At 40.0% G+C, this 9573-nt stretch overlaps 1 non-coding gene across 1 annotated transcript; it reads right to left on the reverse strand.

Annotated features, from left to right (window-relative positions):
* Window positions 1-2045: 2045 nt before the first annotated feature.
* Window positions 2046-2152, reverse strand: LOC142875276 (U6 spliceosomal RNA). Its single transcript, XR_012922673.1, has one exon. It is a non-coding gene; the product is annotated as a U6 spliceosomal RNA (small nuclear RNA).
* Window positions 2153-9573: the final 7421 nt, after the last annotated feature.

A 9573-nucleotide genomic window follows, 5' to 3' on the forward strand; every position in this document is an offset into this window, starting at 1 on the left:
TGAAATTTCATATAGGTGGGTCAACTTTTGGTATTCATTTAAAAGAGAATTGCATGGGAGGCTGAGGTGGAGGATTGCTTGAGGCCAGGAGTTCAAGACCAGCCTGAGCAATATAGCCAGACACTATCTCTAAAAAAAATAAATAAAAATTAGCCAGGTGTGGTGGTGAGAGCCTATAGTCTCAGCTACTTAAGAGGCTGAGGCAGAAGGATTGCTTGAGCCCAGGAGTTTGGGGCTGCAGTGAGCTATGATTGCACCACTGCACTCCAGGCTAGGCAACAGAGCAAGACTTTGTCTTTAAAAAAATAAAATAGAATTGCAGAATCATGGGTGTTTCAACAAATATAGGTATGAATGATCCTGGAATAAGTTGAACAAGACAAAGCTTCATCAAGATACTCTGGAACATTCTGGAACTTAGTTAAAACTGAATACAGTGTATTTCTTAACCTTCACATAACTAAAAATAAAAATTGGATATTCTGGTGTCTAACATCATTTCTGAAGAAATTCCAAGATACTCCTCATAAAATATGCCCCCAGCATGATATTCCAAACAATTTAACTTCATTTTGTCATACTTATTTCAAGTCTAAATGGAAATCATCTATATTGATTTTTTAAATGTTTTATCTATGGTAAGATATAAAGACTTTACATATTTGAGGAATTTTTGTTTTAGAGATATTATTATTAGTATGTGTTCATCAAAAAGATGTGAAATCCACAGAAGCTTCGATTCTGAAGACCTCATTTTAAATACTACATAGTGCCTCCCTTTTCTCTAAATCTTCTAGGTCTCCTGACAAGCTGTTTTGTTGGGCTGATACCAGTTTTCCATCCTTTCTCTTTTCTTTAGCATTCATAAACAGAGTGAACATGGGGAAGAGAAAGGACCTGAGTTCCTCGAAAATTAGGAACTAGCTACACAAGTATTAAAAATCCTTGAATTTTAGAGATCTCAAGCATATCAGTACAGTAACTTTAAGGTTTATTTCAGGTATAATTAAAAACCTCGTGATAACATACATACAGACTTATTTTTTTGTTTTGTTTTGTTTTTTGAGACAGTCTCACTCTGTTGCCCAGGCTAGAGTGCCATGGCATCAGCCTCACTCACAGCAACCTTAAATTCCTGGGCTCAAGTGATCCTCCTGCCTCAGCCTCCTAAGTAGCTAGGACTATAGGCTCGCACCACCATGCCCGGCTAATTTTTTTTCTATTTTTAGTAGAGATGGGGCCTTGCTCTTTCTCAGGCTGGTCTCGAACTCCTGATCTCAAGCTATCTTCCGGTCTCAGCCTCCCAGAGTGCTAGGATTACAGGTGTGAGCCACCATGCCCAGCCTTACATTTGACAAATTTAGATTGCACTTAAATATAAGAATAAGATAGTATTTATTAAATTAGCTCAATGCTCTCACTGAGATTACTGTATCTGAATTGGAATTGACAAAGTGAATAGTGAAACTAAAAATAATACAAAAAACAAAAATAATACAAATACAAAATAGGATACTAAAGATATAAGCAGAATACTATATGTTTTTTGTTTTGTTTTGTTTGTTTGTTTTGTTTTGAGACAGAGTCTCGATTTGTTGCCCAGGCTAGAGTGAGTGCCGTGGCATCAGCCTAGCTCACAGCAACCTCAAACCCCTGGGCTCAAGCAATCCTCCTGCCTCAGCCTCCCGAGTAGCTGGGACTACAGGCATGTGACACCATGCCCGGCTAATTTTTCCTATGTATTTTAAGTTAGCTAATTGATTTCCTTCTATTTATAGTAGAGAAGGGGTCTCGCTCTTGCTCAGGCTGGTTTCGAACTCCTGACCTCGAGCAATCCGCCCCCCTCGGCCTCCCAGAATGCTAGGATTTCAGGCGTGAGCCACAGCGCCCGGCCAATACTATATGTTTTAATATATAAAAACTTATAATTTGATCACTAGAGGTTAGGTTGGGTTTTACTTTGAATTAAAAACAATTTTTAATCTTCTTTCTGCATTGTTCTAAAATGACTTGACTTCCAGTCTGGGACTTTGTTTTTTTTTTTTTTTTTTATGGAACGCTTCACGAATTTGCGTGTCATCCTTGCGCAGGGGCCATGCTAATCTTCTCTGTATCGTTCCAATTTTAGTATATGTGCTGCCGAAGCGAGCACTGGGACTTTGTTGATTCAGAGTTCTGAGTAAAGGATCCAGAAATTCCAGATTAAGTGCCCTGAGGTACAGCAGAATTAGATTGGAGGACCGAATAAATTTCAAGCAAACAACAGTGATTTTACTTTCTAGGTCCTATGTTTGAGATAGTGAACACATTGAAAAACTGGTGTAGATTTCATCATAAATGTTACTCAGCAGCCAAGAGTGTATACTGGAAATAGAAAGCGCCTTGATTTAAGAGACAGGAAACAGTTCTAATTCCAGTTTTACTAATAACTAGCAGTGCGACACCTGGTAAATTATTTAAAATTCTTTAGTAGGAATTAGGAAACCTAATTCTTTCAGTTTAAGCAGGCTGTAATATTTGATGATTCTAACTGACAAAAAAAAATCAAGAATCAACTTATGATTAAGAACAACATACAGAAATATAAGCCATTTAAGGATTATGTAAAAAACAGAATAGATTTATATTTATGAATAGATTTTATATTGTTGAGATCTAGGATTTCAGCAGTTGTGTTTTACAATAATGCTTCCAGTTTCCAATGTTTTTTCCATTCCATTCAAGCCCCTCTGGTGTTCTGAGAGCTGCACAGTTGAAGCAGACCCTACCCCTCATCCCATGGAGCTTACCAGCTAGCTGGTTTTCACTCTCCTCAAACACCCTTCCCCACGGGGTGGGGAAAAGCTTTGCATTCTAATTCAAAGAAGGAAAACATCATTCTGATAAGTTCCCTGAAGTCCAAAGCCAAACCTAGAAACTCATCTCCATCAACCCTGCCCTTCTTCCTGCAGCGTTGGAAGAAAAGGGGTCCTGACTTCTACTGCAGGGTAATCCTGCCTCGGAGGCCATCCCTTTCCCTTCCCTTGAGCTTCTGGGCCCAGGCCCTTCACGATGCTCTAGTGGCTTTTTGCCTGAGCTTAGGAAAGTGTTCAAGACTCTAATATGAAAACAACAGCAATGAAAACCACAACCTTGGTGTTCTCTCCCTCACTAGGTACTGCCCATTCCACTTTCTCACATCTCACCAGGTGATAAGATAAATTGTGTCAGTTGTCCTGTTGGACATATCACTTTCTGGATGTGGCTGATTGCTTCTTCATGTATTTTTTTTTCTTCCTTTTATTTCATCATATTATGGGGGTACAAATATTGTTAGGGTTACAAATATTGCCCCTACCCTCCCCGCGACGTGCCAGATTCAAGCGTGTCCAATCCCCCGGTGGTACCCACCCCACACATTATGTAAGTACACACCCTTCTCCTCCTTCCCCTCCCACCTGCCCACCACCCGATGAAAAGTTTTTTTGTTTGTTTGTTTGTTTTGGGTGTTTTTTTTTTTGACATTTTGGTTACATTGTATATCTTTGCCTCTCCCTAGGAAGGGTTTCTTCATGTTGGTTTTATTTTATTTTATTTTATTTTTATTTTCTTCATGTTGTTTTAAATTCATCCTTCTCACCACTGTCTTTCTTGTAAACTAGATGTTTGTTCTAATGGCTTAATTACATTCAGATTCAACACTTTTGGCAGGACTTTTTTTTTTTTTTTTAATAAAAACATGGCCAGGTGTGTTGGCACACACCTATAATCCCAAGTGATACAAGAGGATCGCTTGAGGCCAGGAGTTTGAGACCAGCCTGGGCAACACAGAGAGACCTTGTCTCTCTCTCTCTCTCTCTCTCTCTCTTTTCAGAGAGTTAACGGCAGCATTGTGGACCTTGTTTCTTAAAAAAAATTTTTTTTTTTAATTAACCGGTGTGGTGGTGCACACTGGTAGTCCCAGATACTTTGTGAGGCTGAGGCAGGAGGATCCCTTGAGCCCAGGAATTCAAGGCTGCAATAAGCCATTACTGTACCACTGCACTCCAGCCTGGGCAACAGAGTAAGACCCTGCCTCTGAAACAAAACGAAAACAACAAAAATATGAATTTTCTTTTTGTTATCATGTCAGGAGAAGGGCTGTGAGGCTTGAATTTGCTTGTTACAGGTGGGTAAACCCATATTTGGCTGTGACTAAGGAAAGCTTCATCTCACTCATTCTAATCCCCTTACCAGGCTTCTGCCCCCAAGCAATTGTTCAAATTGAAACTTTTTTGCAAAATACCACCTAGTGTTCTTCTGCCAAGTTAAATTTCTGTGATGTGACATTATTGACCGTATCCTGAGAGTGAGACTGGGAAGATGAGTTACTGAACTGATTACTGCTGTCAGGAACTGAGGTTCAACCCAGCAGGGAATCATCTGAGGACCCGTGTAGAGGGCTTTCATGTGGTCCCCTTTTTAAGGTTAGGATGCAGAGGCATTTATCTACCAATTCTCATCCTACATTGCTCAAGGACTTCCCTGGGGGCATCAACTTCGCCTTGAATTCCTGTGGTGTGCTTGCAGGAACACTGCCCTAGAGGATGCTCCTTCAGTGAAAGCCCTGAGGCAGAAAAGCACAGTGAAATGACTTGCTAGCACTGCCTCTTACTTCGGAGATGGACCAAAGCCATGTGATGGGGGACACTAAATGCATCTAGTAAGGTCTCCAAATCGAGTCAGATTCCTGTATTCCCAAACTCACTACATGGCAGCACTATCTACTTAGTCAACTGTGACAGTGACTGCTAATTGCCCTAATCTATTTTCCTCTAATTCCTTTTAGTAACAGTGAGAACTTTTGGGGTATGGGATGAGTAAGAGGTCTACGCTGGTAGATTCCCAGAGGACAAGACCAGGGAGCTGGGAAGAGTTTAGGGATCTAGGGAAAGAACCCTGGCACTCTGGAGGCTTAATTTCTGCCATGTGTAGGAATACATGGACTAAGATAAGGACTTAATAGCAAGGATATGAGCAGTGTGTGTGTGTGTGTGTTTTAAAACACTCAGGTGTATTTGTTTGTGAAAAATCATTATTCAGCATGACATGGAATTTAACTTTTGGCTGTGAATTTATTGTGGAAGGAGGGAGATTTAAAGTGACCATAATAACAATAAAGCTTGCATGGTGGTGTGAATTGCCTACATTTGAATATAGGAAGCCTGGACATGTTTGTATTAAAATATATTCATTTATTAGCACCTGTTTAGTAATACAGCCCCCTGAGTTTTGGCTAGGCACACAGCTACCCTCTAGTGACAATATTTTGCAATTGACATTGCAGCTGGGTATGGATATTAAATTCTCCCCAATAGAAAAATGGCAAAAGTGAGGTAAAAGTCCCTTAACACATTAACTGCCATGTGAGTTGTATTTAACTCACGCTAGTTTTGAGCCCGGGGCCTCATGAAGCATATGTAACTCCCACATCTGTTCACCTTGGGAGCTGTGAGAATTATTTTTCAAGTTGCATATAACTGAAGTACATAAAACAATAAAAAATAATAATTTTTTCATTAAATTGGAAAGGATCATTTAGTATTCAAAGTTTTTATTCTATTTTCGTAATAAAACACTATGGCCCCAGGGAAAACAAATTTTTTTTTTCTAGTGTAGCAGTCAATGTGTTAAAAGAGAATTATTTTGCCCTCCATTTCCTCTTTCTCCTTTTTGGCAGGCTGACACATAGATACAGTTCTGGTGAATGTGCTTTGCCCACTAGGACAAAGACAACTCATTAGGAGTTGGAAAGAAAAACGACAACAGAACCTGGGCGCATGTACAATGTCACAGGGCAGAACTACTCTGCCAATACTTGGCTGCTCACTTCTGGACTGAAGATAGAGAAAAGAGTTTCTATCTTGTGTCTTAGGGCCTCTTTGGTATGAAAGCTTGGCCTATATCCTAATACAACATCCAAAGAAGAAACTTGTGAATAGTTTATGGTCCTTCCTTTCTCATATTCCTTACAGCACCCTTCCTTCCAAACAGACAATTATAGGTGCAGATCAATTTAACCTCACTTACATCTGCTTCTTTCTCATCAAGCCCATAACTACGACCCCTATTAAGGACCACAGCATGTCACTGTCTGGATTATAACATCCTTTTAATTATTCTTGCCCCCACAGCCTTGCACTATTATTACATACAGAAGGGTCTCAATAAAACAAATACAATTGTGTCGTGCCCCTACTTAAAAATTCTTGGCTGGGACTGGTGGCTCCCACCTGTAATCCCGGCACTTTGAGGCCAAGGCAGGAGGGACACTTGGGGTCAGGAGTTTGAGACCAGCCTGGGAAATACAGCGAGATCCTCTCTCTCTCTACAAGAAAATGGAAAAAATTAACCTTGGGTGTGGTGGCATGCCCCCAGCTGAGGTGGGAGAATTACTTGAGACCAGGAGTTGGAGGTTGCAGTGAGTTATAATTGGACCATTGCAATTCAGCCTGGGTGACAGAGCAAGACACCGTCCCAAAACAAAACAAAAAACACAACTCAAAGAATTATGCTGTATGCAAAAAGAAAAAAAACAAGTCCACATTCCTTAATGGTATACAAGACCTTCGATATCTGATGCTGAACAATTTCTCTTGTTCTCATCCCAAACTTCCCCTCCCATACTAGGATTAGGTCACATCAAAATATATGCTGTGTCCTGAACATGCCCACCTTTGGAACTCTGTCTTTGTAGAATCTGCCACAGTAGGAACTATAACCTTTATTGAGGTTATTTCCTTACCTACTGGTCTGCCTCAACATTTCCCAACTTTATCTGTTACAAGTGACCAGACTACTTGGCTATTCAGAGGCGCCTAAGAATTTTCTGCCAGAGATATCAGAAAATATTGCCTCTTTCCACTGGGGTTTCTAAGTTGGTATGATGTAGGTCTTGGGAGTCCTGACAATCATTTTGGCTGCCAGGTGATAAAAATCTAAGCCTGACAGGTGGTGTAGCAGAGATTGCTATTTATATCCCAATACCCTTCCTCAGCATTCTGCAAGAAGGAACCACTGAATTTGAACTAGTTACTGTTGACCCAGAATAAAGACTACCTCTTCCAGGCACCCTTGCAGCCAGGTATGACCATGTAGTTAAGATTTTCCCAGTATTATGTGGCCAAAAGTGATATGCACAACTGCCCTGACAGGAAATGTGGACATGAGGGTGAACCACCTTGGACCAAGTGGAACAGAGTAACACCCTAAGGATAGTAGAACAGGAAGATAGAAAAGCCTGGGTCTCAGGTGACTTTGTAGATTGGTGTTGACATAATAGATTGGACTTTTACATGAGAAATTTCTATCTTATGTAAACAATTATAGGGTCTCTATACATACAATCACAGCTAGATCCTAACTAATGTATAAAGAGAGAGAAAGCACTTTCCCATTATTTTTTCTAAAAGGAAAGCCCTAAAGACATCAAGACTCAGAATCAGGCTGTGCCTTGAAGTGAGATCCATTGCTATTTGCTTGTTTGCCCAGAATTAACACCTAGTTTGCTCCCAAAATAATGCTCCTTCTTAAGATATAATGGTTCCAAGCAGCTAAAATTGCTTTGCAGATGAGTGGAAAAGGCTGACTCCATTAGAGAGAGGTGACTCCCCAGAGGAGAAAATATGTCTTGGATTTGGATATGGAGGCAATAATATGCAACCATATCCGTTCCTTACCTGCCCTGTGCCTTGGACCATGTTGAGCCCACAAGGGGAAAGTAAGAAATGAGAGCTGATGGCAGAGATCTAGGTAACAAAATAGCTCAGCATCAAGGAGAGGGCATAAAACCTATTGCCTGTCCGGGACTCTGAGATTTGGCAACTTCTGTGAACAGTATTTTTTTCTTGTTGTTCATTAAAAAAACAATTGGTTTGTATATATTTAACCCTCTTGATGGTTTACAGTAACTTATCAATTAATTCTCTTGGGATTGCCAGCCACATTTTCTAGAAATAATTTTGCCTCTTACTACTTTCCTGCTTTATCATACTTGCTATAACAAATATTCTTTTAAAGTTAGTTGTAAAGATGAAAAACTGTTGAAGTTTTTCAACAGATATGGAAAAGAGAGATTTGATCTGAGGATAGAGGCAAAGTAAAACTGCTAAGAAGTAAGCAACATAAAAGGATCCCAAGAGTTCAAATCCAAAGCAGAATGTAGATGTCTACAATCTGGTTAACAGATTGTAGGGTTTCAAAGACCAATCAACTTTCTTTTAAAGTTAAGGGGACTGATATAAGACTGAAAACTTCTTTTTTTTTTTTGAGACAGAGTCTCGCTTTGTTGCCCAGGCTAGACTGAGTGCCATGGCATCAGCCTAGCTCACAGCAACCTCAAACTCCTGGGCTCAAGCAATCCTACTGCCTCAGCCTCCCGAGTAGCTAGGACTCCAGGCATGCGCCACCATGCCCGGCTAATTTTTTCTATATATATTAGTTGGTCATTTCTTTCTATTTTTAGTAGAGACGGGGTCTCACTCTTGCTCAGACTGGTTTTGAACTCCTGACTTTGAGCGATCCGCCTGCCTCGGCCTCCCAGAGAGCTAGGATTACAGGCATGAGCCATGTGCCCAGCCAATACTGAAAACTTTTTACACTTCCAATTTATGAACAATATAACAAATCTAACAGAATAATTTTAGTTTCACAACTCATTGATTGTTTTATATTTTTTCCACATTTCAGCACATAAAAAAATTACATCAGGCAAAATGACATCATTGATTCCTGAATTAATGAGCAGTGAGTAAAACACTGGTTGTATTTTCTTTTACTACATTTTAAATAGATTCTTTATAGGTAGTGCCCTTTTCCAACCACCCATTTTCCTGCTCATGATGAGTAAAGAACTTTTGCTATGTCTCTAAGACATATATGTTGAGACAAAGATATATATACAATATGTATATTTAAAATATATAACATATATGAGACAGATAGATAGATAGATAGATAGATAGATAGATAGATATACACAAAGAAAGAGAGAGAGGGAGTCTTGCTCTGTCACCCAGGCTGGAATGCAGTGTTGCAATCATAGCTCATTGCAACCTCCAACTCCTGAGCTCAAGGGATCTTCCTCAGCCTTCCAAGTAGCTGGATCTAGGCATGTTCCACCATGCTTGGCTAATTTTTTTTTTTTTTTTTTTTTTTTTGTAGAGACATGGTCTTGCTGTGTTGCCCAGGCTGGTCTTGAACTCCTGGCTTCAAGCAATCCTCTTGCCTTGGCCTCCCCAAAGTGCTGGGATCACAGGCATGAGCCACCACACCCAGGCTTTTGAAATTTTTTTAGGCTAGTTAAGTGAAACAGTGAAAGTGGAGAAAGAACAGAGAAATCTGTAACTGCTTGTGATCAATTAGCTGTAAACATCACTGCACTCAGACCAGTCTTACATATATATATATATAATTTTATATATACATATAATTTTGAGACAGCGTCTCACTCTGTCGTCCTGTGTGGAGTGCAATGGATCATTGTAGCTCACTGCAACCTCAAATTCCTGGGCTTAAGTGATCCTTCTGCTTCAGCCTCCTGAGTAGGCCTAGGCC

The sequence above is a fragment of the Microcebus murinus genome, chromosome 13 (genome assembly GCF_040939455.1).
Source record: "Microcebus murinus isolate Inina chromosome 13, M.murinus_Inina_mat1.0, whole genome shotgun sequence".
In the NCBI taxonomy this organism is placed as follows: Eukaryota; Metazoa; Chordata; class Mammalia; order Primates; family Cheirogaleidae; genus Microcebus; species Microcebus murinus.